Genomic DNA, 17,886 nt, shown 5'->3' on the forward strand with positions numbered 1-17,886 from the left:
CTAATGAAATAATTTATCCCCTGATTTCAACTAAAATAAAATGAATATTAAAGTGAATATTGAATTAAATTTGTAATAAAAAGATGAGTCTCTGTGAAAATATTCCAGAGAAGAGCTGTGAAATTATAGATTTCAAACCCCCTAGCACAATAAATCTACCCAGATTTAATACTGGTAAAGTGGACCATCAGCCATTTGAATGACATGACTATGATTAATGCATTACTCTCATTTGAAAAATATATAGTAAATTTTATTTTTAGGAAGCTTAGGTTTTCGGTAAAGGTCTGGCAGTCATTTGCAGACAATCTAACAATTGAACCTGGAACACATCATCGTATCACCTAAAACAAGCAAATGATTTGATGTCTTATTGAAACTTAAACTCCTAGTTATGTGTGTTATATGAATTTTTAGGGTACCTTAATTTTCCTGATGTATTCTAAAGTGGCAGTTCTAAAATGCATGTCTTCCAGTGCTCAGATCCTAGTACAAAGTAGAGTTCTATGCTTTCAGTAGATGTTGACTAGACAAGATGTATGAAGTAGGAGCACAAGCTTTACTCAGCTCAGAACTTTGTTGGCCATAAACAAAGGTGCTTGATGCTCTCAAATTCTGTTTGAACTTTTAAAGTCATGCATCTCTTGTATTATCAAAATAAGAAGGAAAAAAACTGTCTTCTGAGGATACTCTGAAGATAAAACTAAATGCATTTTCTTATCACCAAATTAAGAAAGGGTCAATAATAGTCAACATTTTTACATGATATAACTTGCATTAAAGATCCAATATTTTGGAGTGTGTTATTTCAGGCACTATTTCTTCATTAAGAGACCCATATACATGTTTTACTGGCCCCTACTTTCTCAGTTTTTATTTTGTAATCTCCAGATTTTGTAGAAGCCACACATTTTTGAAAACTGTAAATTTGAACAGCCTTTACTTCCAACACAAAGTCATCCAAAACACACATAAATACTCCAAAGGCAAACTATGCTATAAGGAAATGACTATTTCTAGATACCTCCTGATAGTGAGGAAAATAAATAATGGGAAGCCATTTTGATGTTATTACAGCATTGATGAACAGAATCATTAAACTAGTCTGCTTATAATGAGAAACAACCTATGTTAGGACAACATTGTGGAAGATATTTTGTTTCTGAATTTGCTTACTTGGGGCACTGGGCTATCTTCTGTAAGTTCTATCTAATCTCCACATCTAGAAAGGGTTTCTTTAAATGAGAACTTTAGGAAGAATAGCAGTGACATGTTGCAAAAGACTGAACTCACATGCTTTATCAGGACAAAACATATTTAAAATATTTTTAACTTAATATAAAAAATTATATACAATGCTTATGAAAGATTCCAATATTAATTCCTAATTTATTCTCCTTAAAGAGCTGGAGGGAACCCTTCATAAGAGCTGTGGTATGGTAACAGTATGGTGTATGTCACTTCTTGACTACAGCAGACATGGCTAATCCATCCTCATTGTTCCATTCTTACTGGGTCCTCAGAGGCTTAGAACCTATCTCAACTCAGTAAACTGGGCAAACAACACCTATCAGTTCGCATTACCCCATTATTCATTATTCAGCACATATACATTAACCTAGGCATTGTGTAAGGTACTAGGGATTCAACAGTGATAAATAAATAAATAAATAGGAATGGCACCTATGCCCAAGGAGCTGAATCACTAGTGGAATGTAGTTTTAAAAGCAGCTAATTATAATAGACTGTTTCAAGGATTCTAATGGAAATAATACAGGCTATCATGGATACCACAGAAAAGAAATACAGATTTCTCTGTAAGGAGATGGGAAAGACAGAATATTCTAGGTTGGGATTAAAGCCCAAGTTTGGAGAAGGAAGATAGAGTCTGAGATGGAGAGAGCTCCTCTGTGAAACCACATTGCTGACCGGGTATACTCACAGAATTGAACAGAAAAGCATGAGTATGGAATGGAAATAGATTAGCCTGGAGAGTTAACCTGAGGCTACATAAATAAGAAATTTTTAGGATATTTTAGGAAGTTAGACATCTATCCTAAGAGAAATATAAAACCATTAAAGGGTTTTAAAATATTTTGGAGAGACTTCTGATTTTGTATGGAGAATTAGTGAAAGGAAGAGAAGATTGGGGGGGAGGACCATATTGAGAGGCTGACATACTGATCAAAGCTGATCCAATATAAGGCAAATGGTACTGGGGATGAAGATAAGTGGAGAAATTCATGAGATATTTAGAGGATAAATTTGATGGGATTCAGTGGTCAACCAGATATGGGAAAGGAAGAAGACAGATGGTTCAAGAATGATGCCTAGCTTTCTGACTTTGGAAACTAGATAAACATTGTTATCATTTACTGACATAGGCTAGACAGGATGAAGAACAAATATGGGGGAAGAAGATGAACTCAGTTTTAGGTAGATTGACTTGGAGGAGCCTGTGGGTCAGCCAAAAAAAGATAACTAATTCACAATGGGAAATACAGGTCTAAAAGTTCTTTAGAAAAAGCTGGTTTGGGATCATACAACTGGAATTTATCCATAGAAATGTTCCTGAAGTCATTTAAATTAATGAGGTCATTTTGGGTTTGAGGATATTTTAAGAAAAGAAAAAACAAGAAAGCACCTCAAATAATAAAAACATTAAAGGGAATTCCTGAAAATTCTTTGAGAAGTTTCACACAGTGGGCCAACTGTGTCTTCTAGCTATATAAATGAAGAAAGTTTTATCTGGGGTGAGCATCCTAGCGGATTCAAACCTTAGACTACTCTAGACAGCTGTCAAATCTGGACTTTGTTGAATTGAATTCTTACTGTACCAGGAATCCCCTTTCTTGGTCCCTAGGAGTGGCACAGCATGGTTCTAGAGTTATATAAAGATGAAGAGAGTGCCCTGAGAGAGAAAAAAACAGTGATACGATACCTGCCAATAATGGAAGCAGTCTATAGGACACATCTAGCTAAAAGGAATTTTTTTTCTAAAGCTTTTAAGTGGGAAAATAAATTCATGGCAGTAGTAAAATGAGCTTCTACCTCTCGTCATTGTAGCAACCTGTGGAAGTATAGCAGGAGCATAATCAAGGAGAGATGGAAAGAGGAAGCTGTGAATAAAACTTTCACCTTCAACTCAGAGATAAGTGATCTTAGAAGTGTCATCTTACCTTTTGTATGCTTTCAGTATTTTAGTTCATAGATGCCTGCCTGTTAGCACTGATAAGTTTCCAGTTGGATCCCAGGTTTTTATGCTGTTTAAATAGTGTCCCAATACATTCTCACAAAGGTGGTCTGCAAACGACATTTTGAAAACCTCTGAAGTCCAGGAAAATTGAAAATTGAAATATTCCAAGACAGAAATGATTCGAATTACTGAGGGGTGAACTTGTTTAATTGATAAGGAAATATAGAGGTCTCTAATAGTGCTTACTCTTAGGAAACCAAGGGAAAAGAAATAATAATATTACCAGGTTTAATCCAGATTTAGTCTGCTTAAGTAGTCAGTGTATAGAGATATCCCAATTTTACTCAGATTCTCCTCATACAATCACTAGGAATCTATTCGGCCCATCAAGGTGCATTGCAAGCTTGAGAAGAAGGGTAGCAGATAAACATGGCGGCGCAGGTGCAGGATCTGCTTCCCGCCAGTTATGTAGTGTTTAATGCCATTTAACTTATCTCCAAAAACTGTTATGAAAAAACCACAGTCCTAGTAAACACTGTTACTAAATGTGTTGCATATGCACAGAAGAGGCCATAAGAAATGAGATCCCTTCTGCAAAAGTGGGTTGTAAAACTTTGTGATATACAAATTTCCATCAGGAAGGGTACTGATACGGATGTGACTGCCAGAGAGTCCCTAAGGGCAAAATTATTCCAGACAGGAAATGTGGATTAGTTTGACTCTCTAAATAGTTCATGTTTTAGCAAACCTAAATTGATTTTCCAGAATTAAACTCCCCAAGATAGAGATATGTTCATCTAACTTCCGGCTTAAAATAGTTCTAAGACAGAATTTCTGTTCTATAACCTTAGGCCCTGTCAAACCCATCCTGTATCCAGTATTCTTCATCTTCCTTATAGTACCTCCATTCACCCATTACTCAAGCAAAAAATATACAGTCATCCTATATTTACCATTTTTTTCACTTGCCACATCAAATCCATCAGAAAGTTTTATTGATTATATTTAAAATACATCCTGAATCTCCTATCCACAGTGTGGCCTGATCTGAGCCATCATCATCTTTTGCCTAGAATTCCATGAAAGTCTTCTCATGGCTTTTGCTCGTAACCTCCTCCAATCATTTGCTGATAACCCATTCTTTCCCAGCAGCAGTAATTATCCTTCTCAACTATAAATCAGTTATCACTCAACTGCTCACAACTCTTCAATGCTGTCCCATTGCTACTTGACAAAACAAACAAGTGAACAAATGCAATTACCTTTCACAGGAAACCAAGGCCTCTTGCTACCTTTCCTAGCACACCTTCATTAATTGTCTTGCTTGTTCAGCCAATTAGCTGTACGTGTGTTGAGAACAAGTTTCTGGAAACAGATTATCTAGGCTTGCGTCTAAGCTTTACTGCTTTCTAGCCAGGGCAAATTATTGTACCTTCCTGTGCCTCACCTGAAAATAAATGATAAAATGGAATGTACTTCAGAGAGAGAGTTTGGAGATGCTTTATGTTTGTTGAAATTCTCACATTTATTCATTCTTCAGAACTTTGGTATCTGCTGTCTCCTTTACCAGGATTGCTAATTCCCAGGTCTTGGCTTGGCCATCTCCTCTTCACCAGCTGGGCTATTGGAAGACAAGTCCTTAGGATATGCTCCCTCATCAGCCTGCTTATTTCTCTCATATCTCCTAACTTTAATGATTTTCATGTTCATTTTTTTTTTTAATTTTCCTGTATTTCTTCACCTAAGTTCTAGAGGACTGGAAACTTGCTTTCCCTAATACCAAAAACACTATCTATAAGCAGGAATCAAATTTACTGTAAAGTCCTATTTGGAAGACCGAAGAGCGTTTGTGGATCTCATTTAATCTCAGGAAAAGCAGTACCTTCAGTTACTAATCAATAAAACAAGAAAAAAATGTTGAAAACACAATGTAGATATTATTTATAGATATCTCAGTATCCAGCATAAAAACATGGGCAGAAAAAGACATATCAAGGCCAGAATTTGGGTTATATCTCTCAGGAAGAAGAGGGAGGGTGGGAATCACAGCAGGGACAAAATGAGCTCCAGAACTCCATTTTATTTCCTTAAGTTACATTGTATTATACAATATTTTGATGAAATTAATATAAAATTTTAAATTATCTGTTAAATTATATTTAAAAGTTTAAATTATCCATTAAAACTGGTGGGAAAAAACTCTGCCCTCAATCTCTCATTATCTCATGCTCTTTTGGCCTCATTGGTCATATCTGTTTCCCTAAGATCATTTGTATGATGAAATTATTATTTTATATTTTCCAAATTAAATACTGCCTACCTAAAAAAGGGCTAAAGGTTTCTCACATGTTAAAATATTAAACTTAAAATAAACATCTTTAAAAGAAAAAGATTTGGGGAAAATTAAGAGAGAAGAGAGAAATTCAGAGGATGTAGTTAACTCAGTTATGTACTAAAGTTACTATGGAGGATATCATAGATTTTCCCAGATCAGTAAAGCAATTCACAGTAACATATATAAGGTTGTGCATTTTCCTACTGGGACATTATCCTAGACAACAATTGCATTAAAAAAAAATTGTTGGAGGGAGACAAGCCTGGGTGGTGTAATCTTTTTGCTTATTTTCACTTTGTGGATCTAGAAACTCAGTTTTACTATCTTTCTAGACTTAGCAGGTCCTGGAGGAATGGTATACTAACCAAACCCACAGAAATAGATGAGTATAATAAGAACCGTCAATTTAGCAATTTACAAAAGGAGGCACACATTCCCAATGAACTTCGTATCATCTTCATTGTCCATGATCCAAAACTGTCTGGCGAACATGAAGCAACAGCAAAGTAGGTAAAGTATATTTCATCTAGACCCCAATAAAACCATATTAATTCCCTCTAGCCCAAACCAAATGCACCCATCCAGAGTCAGGTCCTCTATCCACTGGGTGCTAGTTCCTTGGTCTCCCAGGAACAGCGCAGAGTTCACATTCCCAACTTCTTACTGTTGGAGCTTCCACTTCTTTCTAGTCACTCCCTCTTTTCATCAGCTTGTACTATTGTAACGACTTTCAATAACCTCTTAAGTGTCCTTAACATCCTTGTTTCTTTCATCCTTTCCTCCTCCCTGATGCCTGCTGTCCCTTTCTTTTACTTCATCATGCCTCCCCAGCCTAATATTCTTTTTTTTAACTTGAAACAACAAAGATTTCTTTTTTTTTTTGCTTTTTTTTATTATGTTATGTAATCACCATACATTACATCATTAGTTTTTGATGTAGTGTTCCATGATTCACTGTTTGCGTATAACACCCAGTGCTCCATTCAGTACGTGCCCTCTTTAATACCCATCACCAGGTTAACCCATCCCCCCACCCCCCTCCCCTCCAGAACCCTCAGTTTGTTTCTCAGAGTCCATAGTCTCTCATTCTAATTTTAACAATGGGAAGGTCTTTTTTAAAAACGTGGCGGTAAAATGTGCTTTCTGAATTGGAAATGATGTGAAGAACAACAGAGCTGCGTGTTATTTATCGCAGTAGATAGTATCTTGGCAAGATGAATATGAAATAGGTGAAATTCCCATTGTAAATTGTGTGGTGTTCTCAGGAATTCTCCCTGTGATTCAGGTAGAGGATAGGGGCAGTATGTTAAAAATAATAATAATAATGCCTTTAATATGTGGAAGTTGTCAATCAAAATACAGAATTACACATAGACAGCTCTGGGCATATCAGCACCCTAATTATAGAAACTCTGGCTCGTCACCAATGTTTTAACACTTGGTTTATTTCCTGTTCAACTTGTTCAATAGAGCCAGAGTTAATTGGTTTTCCAAATGAGTGTTAAAAATATAAAGATCTAGCTTCATTAAGTGGAGCTATACTCATTATGCACCAGTGACTTGTAAGTCTATGTAAAGGTTAGTAGGGTGAGCTGTCAGAGCATTGTGTACGAAACCGCAGCTTTGACTTGGTCCTAATATGGCTAATAACTAATACATATTGAAAGCCACAGTTGTTGGTAAAAATAGAGAGAGGTTTTATGAACTGAAATTGCCCCAAACCAAATATATTTATTAAACAGATTGTCTAAAAACATAGCATTTTCTTTTTCAAATCCAATGTATTTTATTTTTCTGCCAGCATTTAGAATTTCCCTACAGCAAGAGAGGGAGAGAGAGAGAGAAAGTCTATGTACCAGTAGAGATTTAGCACACTGTGAGTTTTTTAATATACTGCTTAGCATTTCTATAATTGTCATTCTTCTATAGCCCAGTGATGCATTTAATGTGATATTTTGACACCATAAGTGACAGGATCAAACAAACAAAAAAAAGGCAATATGTATTGGGATAGTTTTGGACTTCTACATATGCACAAGAAAATCATAAAGCAGTGAACTTATTTTCCAAAATAAGTACCTTTTTTAAAAATAAGTTGAACACCGTAATGCTGTTCTCATTACTGTTAAACATAATTCTCAAGAAATGTCATCATCACTTCGCAGTAGTCATTATTTAGGGGGCAGCATCTACCTTCGTTGTAGAGAAACAAGAGAACTCAGGTTGTGTTTAGGAAAAACTTTCAGAAAAGCTGCACGGGAATAAATCCTGATTTCATACGTCTGTGCCGCTGCATAGCATTTCAGCAACCACCTCCTTGTTTCTGGAGACCATGACAGAAATGTCGTCAGATAAACTCTCTTAAATAGAAACACCAAAACTGAAATCTACTAACTTCTAGCCGTGATATCAGTTGTAGAAAATATATGGTTTATTTATTTATTTATTTATTTTGTTGTTGTTGTTTTTTATTTTATGTTATGTTAATCACCATACATTCCATCATTAGTTTTTGATGTAGTGTTCCATGATTCATTGTTTGCGTATAACACCCAGTGCTCCCTGCAGAACGTGCCCTCTTTAATACCCCTCACTGGGCTAACCCATCCCCCCACCCCCCTCCCCCTAGAACCCTCAGTTTGTTTCTCAGAGTCCATAGTCTCTCATGGTTCGTCTCCCTCTCCAATTTCAGCCCCCCTTCATTTTTCCCTTCCTACTATCTTCTTCTTTTTTTTATTTTTTTATTTTTTATTTTTTTTAAGATTTTATTTATTTATTTGACAGAGACAGCGAGAGAGAGAACACAGGCAGGGGGAGTGGGAGTGGGAGAAGCAGGCTTCCCGTGGAGCAGGGAGCCCGATGTGGGGCTCGATCCCAGGACCCTGGGATCATGACCTGAGCCGAAGGCAGACGCTTAACGACTGAGCCACCCAGGCGCCCTTCTTCTTTTTTTTAAACATATAAGTCAATCAGAGAAAGACACAGATCATATGATCTCACTGATATGAGGAATTCTTAATCTCAGGAAACAAACTGAGGGTTGCTGGACTGAAAATATATGGTTTAAATTAGGACAACTCCTATAGGGTTAAGGGGAATATTTTGCACATAAAAATATTAAAGTAAATTCATGTAGGAGGATCCTAAATGCCACCTCATATGAATATGGTGAGTTAATTTTGTTTCATTACATAACATCTTGGCATTCCACATTTTAATAGATTTATTCTTTAAGAGTAAACTAATCTTTCTTTGGCAAATTTAATTGTAAAAATAGCTAACAATGATATACTCGTGTCCTAGGGCTGTGGTCACGAAGTACCACCAACTGGGTGGTTTAAAACAACAGAAATTTATTCCCTCATAGTTCTGGAAGCTAGAATTCTGAAATCAAAGGGGCAGCAGGGTTGTACTCACTTTGAGAAGCTAGGCAGAATCCTTTCTTACTTCTCCATCGGTGGTGATAGCTGGCAATCTCCACATAAGGTCACCTTTACAGGTTACAGGGGATAGAATCTCAACATACATTTTGAGGAAACACAATTCAGACTGTAACTGTTTTGTGGAAGTACTTTCTAAATCAGAAGCACTGTGCATAATTATTTAACTCAAATTCATTTATTATTTTGGCAAGTGGTAAGTCTGAGAAGTGCATTATTCCATCATCTTAGATTTGGTGGGAGGTACTGAGGGTGAGGTCTGGTTCACTAAGGAAGTTTTGATATTTGTGAGAGCTCTGTTTAGTTGAAGAACATAGCTGAAAAATCCTTTCTTATAATAAAATCTGTTTTGTTTATTGATTCTGCTTTAATATTGACAAATATTCTAGGAGAACATATTTAACAATACAATCAGCAGAGTTTAATGTACTAGTTATTATCAACATAGGGTTTTATGGTGGGTATCCAGGGGCAAGTTATACAAAGCCTAGAGTTTATATAACCTAGCCAAGGAGGAAGAAGTCCCCCAGAATGAAAGTAGAGTTCAGGACTCATGTGCTTGGTTGAGTAAATTAATTGCACATTTTTCACTAAAAGCAAGGACAAAAAAAATTTTCCCCCTAATAGTTACTTCAGGGATAGAAATGTTCATGGAGATCAAGTCTGTACCGGGTTTCTAATAACACCAAGGTCATGGAATTGAAAACCCCGGGGACCAGTTACTTTCTCTCAAGTCCATGGCCATTGACCCTAAGGATAATCCCAGCCAACCTCTTGCAAATGCAGAGTAAGTCCAGGTCACTGTAAATATATGAATAGATGGGCAAGAACACATAACCTTTACTAAAACTTCAAGTTAAAGTATGCACTTAACTACTTATGGGTGAGTAATGGCATTTGGAGGAATACAACATTATTATTTTCATCATGTTATTTATGCTCACTCCCCACCACAGTCTCTCAAACACAAACAAATGCTTATGATTCCAAATTTTAGGTAAGACTAAACTGTATTAGCATCATGCACACAGTTTTTTTTTAATTAACCCATTGAATGGTTTATTTGAACAACAATGAAGCCTAATGATTTTGTGAGCAAATCAAATTACAATTGATATATTTCATGTTTCATAAACTAATGAGTACTTTTTTTTTTGATGTAGTGTTCCATGATTCATTGTTTGAGTATAACACCCAGATGCACACAGTTTTTAATAGTACTTGTTTACTTCAGCCCATGGACTAGATTGTAGTCATTTATTTTAATTTCAATCATGGTGGATTGTTACGTTATAATATTCCAGAAGGCAACAGCAGCTCAAAGTTATGATTTTTGTTGAATAAGGTAACAGTTTTGCCTTGAAGAGTCCATCTGACATATTTTTGCCACTTCAAAGAATCACAGAAACTCTCAACTGAATGGAACTTGAAGGTCAGCTAGTGTAAATTTTCAGCCAGATCTCCATAAATGAATAAATAAAATCAGTGCTCTCTTTCATTAATTTTGCTGGAGTTCAACTAGACTAAACCAGGACTGAACCATTTGTTCAGCATGGGGGTAGGAGTGGGGTAGGGCAGTCTAGCAGATTCTGGACAGCAGTGGGAGGTAAGAAAAAACAAGCAATAATGGTGGGATTGTGCCAAGTGATTGCGATAGAACTACCTCTGTGAACTGGGAGGTCACCAAGGAGAAAAGAAATATTTTGTTGTTATAATTAGTTATAGTCTAGTTCATTCCAGAACATGAATTAATTTCATTTAACCCTTCTGGGATTTGACTGCATTGATACTGACAAAATAAAAGCAATTCTGCTAGTAGCTAGATGATGAGCAGGGAACTGAGCATTCAAATAGAAACCATACCTTGCAAGAGTGTACTATGATTTGCAGAACAGATAAACTGTACCCAATAATGATGTGCAAGACAAATACCTAATCTCAGACTCTTTTAGTGTTAGTTCTTTCAGACCCTATCAGATCCAAAACCAACAGCAAACAATAATTCCTCACACTCATGTGGTTCCAGCAATTCTTTAGTTTACAAATTCTGACAATCCCTACCAGTACATTAGTCTGCCTAGTTATGTCGTCTTCTTGCAACAACAAACAAACAAACAAACAAAAAACCCCAATTTTGTTTGGCTGTAGTTGGGTTCCTGGTGGTAAGTTGGCTTTAATGATGTAATAGTGAGAATAATTCTAACCCCAATATTATCATGTCTTCCACCTGAGTAGTATCTGACTCATTAACTTAACTAAGTTTTCATCTTGGATCATCCTTTCTTTTCTCAAAATACCACAAAGCTTTTTCCATTCGAACTTCTGTATTTGGTCTTAGATTTTATTTTCTTGCAACTTTTATTTTTTTCTCTTTTCCTTATCCATTAAATTTTGATTTTAAACAGAATGCACCCAAATACATTTACATGCACACGTGATATTTGATGGTAGGCTAAAAATCTTTCACTGGGGACATGAATCCTATTGATTCCAAATAGGTTAGATTTTGAGGGGTTCTCAAAATCAAACAGTAGATGACTGGTAACTTAAAATATGGTGATTATAACATACATGTGAAAAATAGATATTGTCAAGGGTGACTATATTAGAAAAACAAATAAATGCTCATATCTCAACAGTGAAACTATGCTTTTGTAATAACATATTTTTTTTAAATTGTTGTTTCTTCGTAAGGAGATTTTACATTACGTGTGTATTTATTGTTTTCCAAAGTACTGATTTGTCTTATATTTTATCTTTTCATTGATTAGGTTGACTATATAAAATCTATTATGGATCTTTATGATGTTAACAGTTTCCTTAGTAAAAAATATCCAAGTACATTAGCCATTAAGTTATAAACTAGCTGATGGGCATTACTTTGCATTACTATAATACATTTATACTAATTCTGCCACTAACTGTTGACTTTGGATGAATTACTTGGTATTTATGGGCTTTAGTTTTCTCGTAAATTACTAGATTAAATCAGATGACTTAGTGTAAAACTCCTCATAAAGGGTTTGGCATATAGCAGGCGCTGTCTTCGGAGTTCGTATTTATCAGCCATTTTTGAGGACTTACCATGTACCAAGCACAGTATACAGTACTGGGAAGGCAAAAGAAGATAGGACAGTATTAATGAACAATTTGTGGCCTAATAATCTGGAGGACACAAAATCCCATGGATTATTTTAGGCTGGTGTGTCTTGATGGTTGGAAAGATGTAAGAGATCAAGTGCTTTCTTTGCAGAATTTTTTTTTTAAATTTTTTTTTTTAAAGATTTTATTTATTTATTTGACAGAGAGAGACACAGCGAGAGAGGGAACACAAGCAGGGGGAGTGGGAGAAGGAGAAGCAGGCTTCCCGCAGAGCAGGGAGCCCGATGCGGGGCTCAATCCCAGGACCCTGGGATCATGACCTGAGCCGAAGGCAGACGCTTAACGACTGAGCCACCCAGGCGCCCCTTCTTTGCAGAATTTTTAAGTTGAATTTGAATTGTCTAAATTTCTGTATTTCAATTACTGTAACTATAACTAAGAAATATAAGACATTTTAGGATTTGAAATGAGGTAAGACATTACAGGAATGTGAAAAAAAATATTCAGACTGACATTTCATATATTTTAAGCTATTTTTTTAAATTACATTCCATTTTTTTTTCCTCTTTTAGTGATATGTATTTGGACTGAAGCAACATAAAAATTCCTTCCTCTAAAAGGAAGAAAGGAAGCCAGAAGTAGAAAATTTAATGAAATTTAATTAAATCGGCATAAAAATGTGTTTAAAGCAAGGCAAGAGAAATTTGTCATTGTGGTTATAAAAGAAGGTAAAGTCTCTAGCATTAGCACTATATCCAGCAGGACAAAGGAGAATGAAAAGCTAATTTATACAGAATCATGAAAGATGCAAAGATTTTTTTTTTCCATACTCTAAGACACAAAGATACAAACTTTATTGACTTTTCAGAACAATGCTTTAAAGGAGATAACTTTTTTTTTCCCCTATGTAAAAGACATAAAGGCTATGATATAGGCATTTTAATCCAGGAGCTAGAAGGCTATTAATTCAATGTTATTGGAACTAGAGAATGAAAATGTAACCGAAGTTGTACATGAAGAAACTTCAGATTTGATCATCGGCTGAATATAAATCTCAAAGAAGTGAAAGTTGGAGTTTTGTGACATTTAGGTATCTGGAACTGATAGAAATATAAAAAGCAGGGAGAAAAATGTCCAGTGGATTTAAGCCTGGGAATAAATAAATCATCTAAGGAGAGAAGAACCAGCTTGAGCAAATGATATTGAAACTGAGGTATCAGGAAGCATGTTGGTTCTACATGTCCTTCCCCCTGAACCCCAAAGAACCATCATTCTGTGCTCTTTAGGTCATACTGCATTGTTTTACTCTATTCTGACTTCTAAGAGGTAACTTATTGCATTAATTCTCAGACACTCTCTAAATGTTTTAGAAGGTTTTTGGTGCTGAGTCAGTATTTCTGTCGTATCTTTATGTTCTTTTAAAATTTGTAATAAATGGTATCTATTTAATAATCTGTCCAAAAATCTCTTATGTATATGAGTATTGGTATTCTTTTTAACACGACTTTTCTTGAGATCTTGTGACATAAGCCATAGATGTTTCTCCTGTGATATATTACAACATTTTCTTTACATTATGAATCTTTCTTTATATACAACTAAAAATCTTCACTCACCGATGCACCAGGATTTCCCCCCATGAAAATCCTACTTACAGAATAAAAATTGCTGCAATATTTATTCATAGCCTTGAAGTGATTGAAAGGAAGAGGGTACCAGAGTAAGGTCTTGATAAGAATGTGTCAAAAAAGCTCCATCACATCTGTCAGACAATTTTTTGAGGTTGACATTTTCTGGGCACAATAGTTTAACCTGACATTGGTTTGCAAAGCTTAATAAAAAAAAATTTGCAAACCACATTAGTTCAGATATCAATAAAACATTGGCTTTAGGTTTCTTTATTGATTTGACATCAGCTGAGAAGAAAGCAGGAATCTGAAGGTCAATGTTTTCTTAAGACGTTTTGCAGGTACCTATTCTATTAACTGGCTCAGCATTAGCATAGCTAAGTATTTCAGGCTTACATGTAGTAATATCCTTTTACATGAAAAGTTGCCCAAGTTTTTAGCTAACCAAATGTCAAAGCATATACTTGGGCAGTAAACTAATTGGTAGCAAACCTCATTAAGAATTCTGGATGCAGTAATAGCTTTTCTTCAATTGCCACTGCCTTTAATGAGAAGCAGAACAACAGAAGCCACATCACTGGTCTGACAATTTGTTCTATTGATTTATTATGCCTGCTCTGCCACCATCTACATGAAGGGACTACAAAACATTAGTGTCCTGGTAGTACATTCTGACTTCCGTGAACATAGTGAAAGGAGTCTAGTACTTAAAAGTGACACCGTTGCTTGGTAGTTTAGTGTAGCCGCTGGCTACAACTCAGATAAGAAACTTGTGCTCAGGAAATCATTACAGATTATTTTGGATGTAGCATTTAACAAATTGCTTTAAACACATCTTATGCCAAATTGAATTAAATTTCATTTAATTTTTCTACTTTTTTCTCCCTTCATTCCTTTCAGAGGAGATGAATTTGTATTTTGCTTCGTTCTCTATAGGTATCACCAAAAGAAAGGGAAAAAAAAGAAAATTAGAATTTAATTTAGAAAACAGCTACAAATATATGAGATGGCAATCTGATATTCTTTCCGTGCCTTACCTCATTTCAAATCCTAAAATGTCCTATTTTTCCTTTAGTTACAATTACAGCAATTGAAATCCAGAAATTTGGACTGCAAGTCATATCTAACCTAAGCAATCCTGCAAACAATGCATTTCTCATTTATCTGCTTTCAGTGTTTTATCTTTAATGAGTACACGCTCTAAAGATATGACTCTGCCAATGACTCCTTTGGTGCCATTTTACGGAGTTATATTTAGATGAAAATGGATCATGTCACTGGGAGAAATCACATTTGCCCTTTGGTCAATACTTCTTCAGAAATCTAATGCTGCAGCTCCGTTTCACTGTAATTACACTGACTTCTAGTAAAAAAAACTTGTTTAATGGAACTAGAACCAGAATTCTGGATATAGTTTCATGTTTATAACCTCACATCATGTAGGACCTCAGTTTTATATTTTTCAGGCCCCATTTGAATGCTCCCAGTTCCTCGTAATGGATTAATTTCTGTATCTCTTTAGCAGACATACACAGAAAGTAGGTGCTTAATGTGATTGCTCTCTGGAAATAATTCTACCCTTAAATATTTAAGATGAATCGATTTTATAGATTTAAACTACTAATGGCAGTTGAGCTAATGCTCTCACACTTTCCTTGATGTACATATTTAAAATCGTGAAGTAAATAAGCTTGCCAGTGGGAATATCCCTCCTCAAATAAGATGCCCACTGAGTGATGAGATGATGCCCACTGAGTGAGCATTCAAGCAGTTGCTTTATTTGAATGCCTGAATGGGAATTTAATTTGTTCTTCAAATCCCCCCTTAACATGACAGTTGATTTAATATTGTTATCCAGTAGGGGTCTTCTGGCTGGATTATTACAGTGATGTGTGGTACCTTATTCACAAAGCAAAAATGTTTCACCAAAATAGGATATTTTGCAGGAAGGTAGAGTACTTTCATCCTGAAGAAATTATTTCACATTAAAAAGACAGTAAGCAAATCACATTAATTTAAGAAGTAGAATCTAGTTACTATAATTTCTATAGAAATTAACCCATCCTTCGAAATAATAGAAGACAAAACAAAACTGGTAACTGGATTAAACCAACTTTTGAGATTCAAACAGTGCTATCATAGTAAGAAAATTTCTACTTGGGAAATCAGGGCATATACCAAAATAGAAACTTATAATTAAAACACATTTTTAATTAGTATATTTAATAATTGTATGTACTTCATTTTAACTGAATCCACTTTTCTATAGAAATATTTCTATCTGTGTCTGTTGCTGCATAACAAACTGCCCCCAAACACTGTGGCTTAAAACACTAACAACTGTTTTGTATCTCAGGGGTTTTGGGGGCCAGGAATTTGGGAGTGGCTCTTGGAGTTCTGACTCAGGCCTCTCCTGTGTGTGAAGTCAGATGGTGGCTGGAGGCAGGATGGTGGGGATGCCGAAGCAGCTGGGGGCTTCTTGGGCATCTTCCACTTTTATGTAGACTCAGGGCCTCTCCAGGTGGTCTCCCTTCTTAGGGATTAATTTGGGCTTCCTCACACCACGGTGGCCCCAGAGGTGTTAGACTGCTTACATGGCAGTTCAGGGCTTCCAAGGTGAGTAGCCCAACAGAATCAGGTGAATGCTGTACCACCTTTTAAGACTGGCTTTGAAAGTTCCATAATGTCATTTCTAACTTAGACCCAAACCTTGCTCTGATTTAAGGAAAAGAAGCCTAGATTTCACCTCTTGAAGGGAAGTGTGCCAGTATGACATGGTAAGAAAAATGGGTGGATAAGAAATATTGTTGTATGTGGCTTTGGAAAATAAATTCTGTTACAGAATTTACTGTTACGGTGGTTAGACGTAGTGTCTGAAGTCTGACAGCTTGGGTTCATGTCCCAGCTCCAGCCCCACCTACATGTGTGACCACACACACATTGTTTCATGTCTGCCTCAATGTTCTTGTCTCTAAAATAGGGACATTAGTTGTGCCTGTCCTAAAGTGTTGTTACAAAGATTAAATGAGATAATATGTGTAAAGATAACATGAGCAGTGCCTGACATGTAGTAAGTATGATTAAATGTCTGCTATTATAATTATTCAATTGTATTTGTCCAAATAAGCTTGAAAGTATAGGAACATATATGAGTCTGTGGGATTGATAACAAGTGGTGTGTCTAACTCAAACAGTTCCAGGGTCAGTAGGCTTTTAATATTTTTCCTTGCAAGGATGTCCCTGTGCATTCAGTCCCTCTCTAGAAGGGGTGCTGGGAAAGACCTTGATTCTTATGCTTCTTAATAAGCACTGTTTCCATAGGCAACAGGGCTGCCTAGAATTCTGTCTTTGTGTCTGCAAACAACTGACAAATTGTTTTGTTTCCAATTCCCACTCACATCTAACAAATTGATTATGAGGAGGAGGGCAGCATGATTCAGTTCATGATTAAGAAAATACATTTTGAATCTGGGAAAACAAAGTCAAGATTTAAATTAAGTCAGTATTGTAGTCAGAAAAGCTCATGCCAAGGAACTTCTCTAATTTCCCTTCTTTTATTCTCCAAAAGTTTTTGAGATAATTGCTTTCAATTTTTACATCTGTTCTTTATCAGGATGTAGAGATCCTTAACTTTCTGTCTCTTTACCTTCTCTCTCTTTCTCTGTCTGTCTGTCTCTCTCTCTCTCTCTCTCTCTCTCACACACACACACACACACACACACACACACACGCACACATTTGATTCACCCTGCCATCCTTCTGCCATTACAAGATAGGGAGGGTAGAGGCATGGATGTAGCTCTGTTTAGGCTTCTTCTCCATGACCCATCCAGTCTTTAATTGAAGAGAAAGATCTGCCAATGAATAGGTGAGAAAAAGGCTTTTCTGAAGCCCATGGCTACAAATTGTACCCAGAGAATTCTAGGGGGGCGCTCAACTGGGTTTTCTGTTTGGGGGTCTCACAAGTCTAAAACCATGGTATCAGTCTGCTCTGATCTCATCTGGAGCTTGGAGTCCTCTTTCAAACTCATGTGGTCATGGAAGAATAAACTTTCTCAGCTGAGTAGATTCTGCTTATCAGCCAGGGCTCACTCTCAGATCCTGGAGGCCACCTACTTGCTTGCCATGTGGCTTCTTCAAAGCCAGAGTGACACAATGAGTCCTCGTGCTTTGGATCTCTGACTT

General features: G+C 36.2%; 1 protein-coding gene and 1 pseudogene across 15 annotated transcripts in view; both read left to right on the plus strand.

Annotated features, from left to right (window-relative positions):
* Positions 1 to 17,886, plus strand: part of KHDRBS2 (KH RNA binding domain containing, signal transduction associated 2) — a 581,162-nt gene that overhangs the window by 423,602 nt on the left and 139,674 nt on the right. The window lies entirely within an intron of this gene.
* The window catches only part of LOC116635730, a 70,731-nt pseudogene continuing 58,866 nt past the window's right edge, over positions 6,022 to 17,886 (plus strand).

The sequence above is a fragment of the Phoca vitulina genome, unplaced genomic scaffold (assembly GCF_004348235.1).
Source record: "Phoca vitulina isolate PV1807 unplaced genomic scaffold, GSC_HSeal_1.0 scaffold11, whole genome shotgun sequence".
NCBI lineage: Eukaryota > Metazoa > Chordata > Mammalia > Carnivora > Phocidae > Phoca > Phoca vitulina.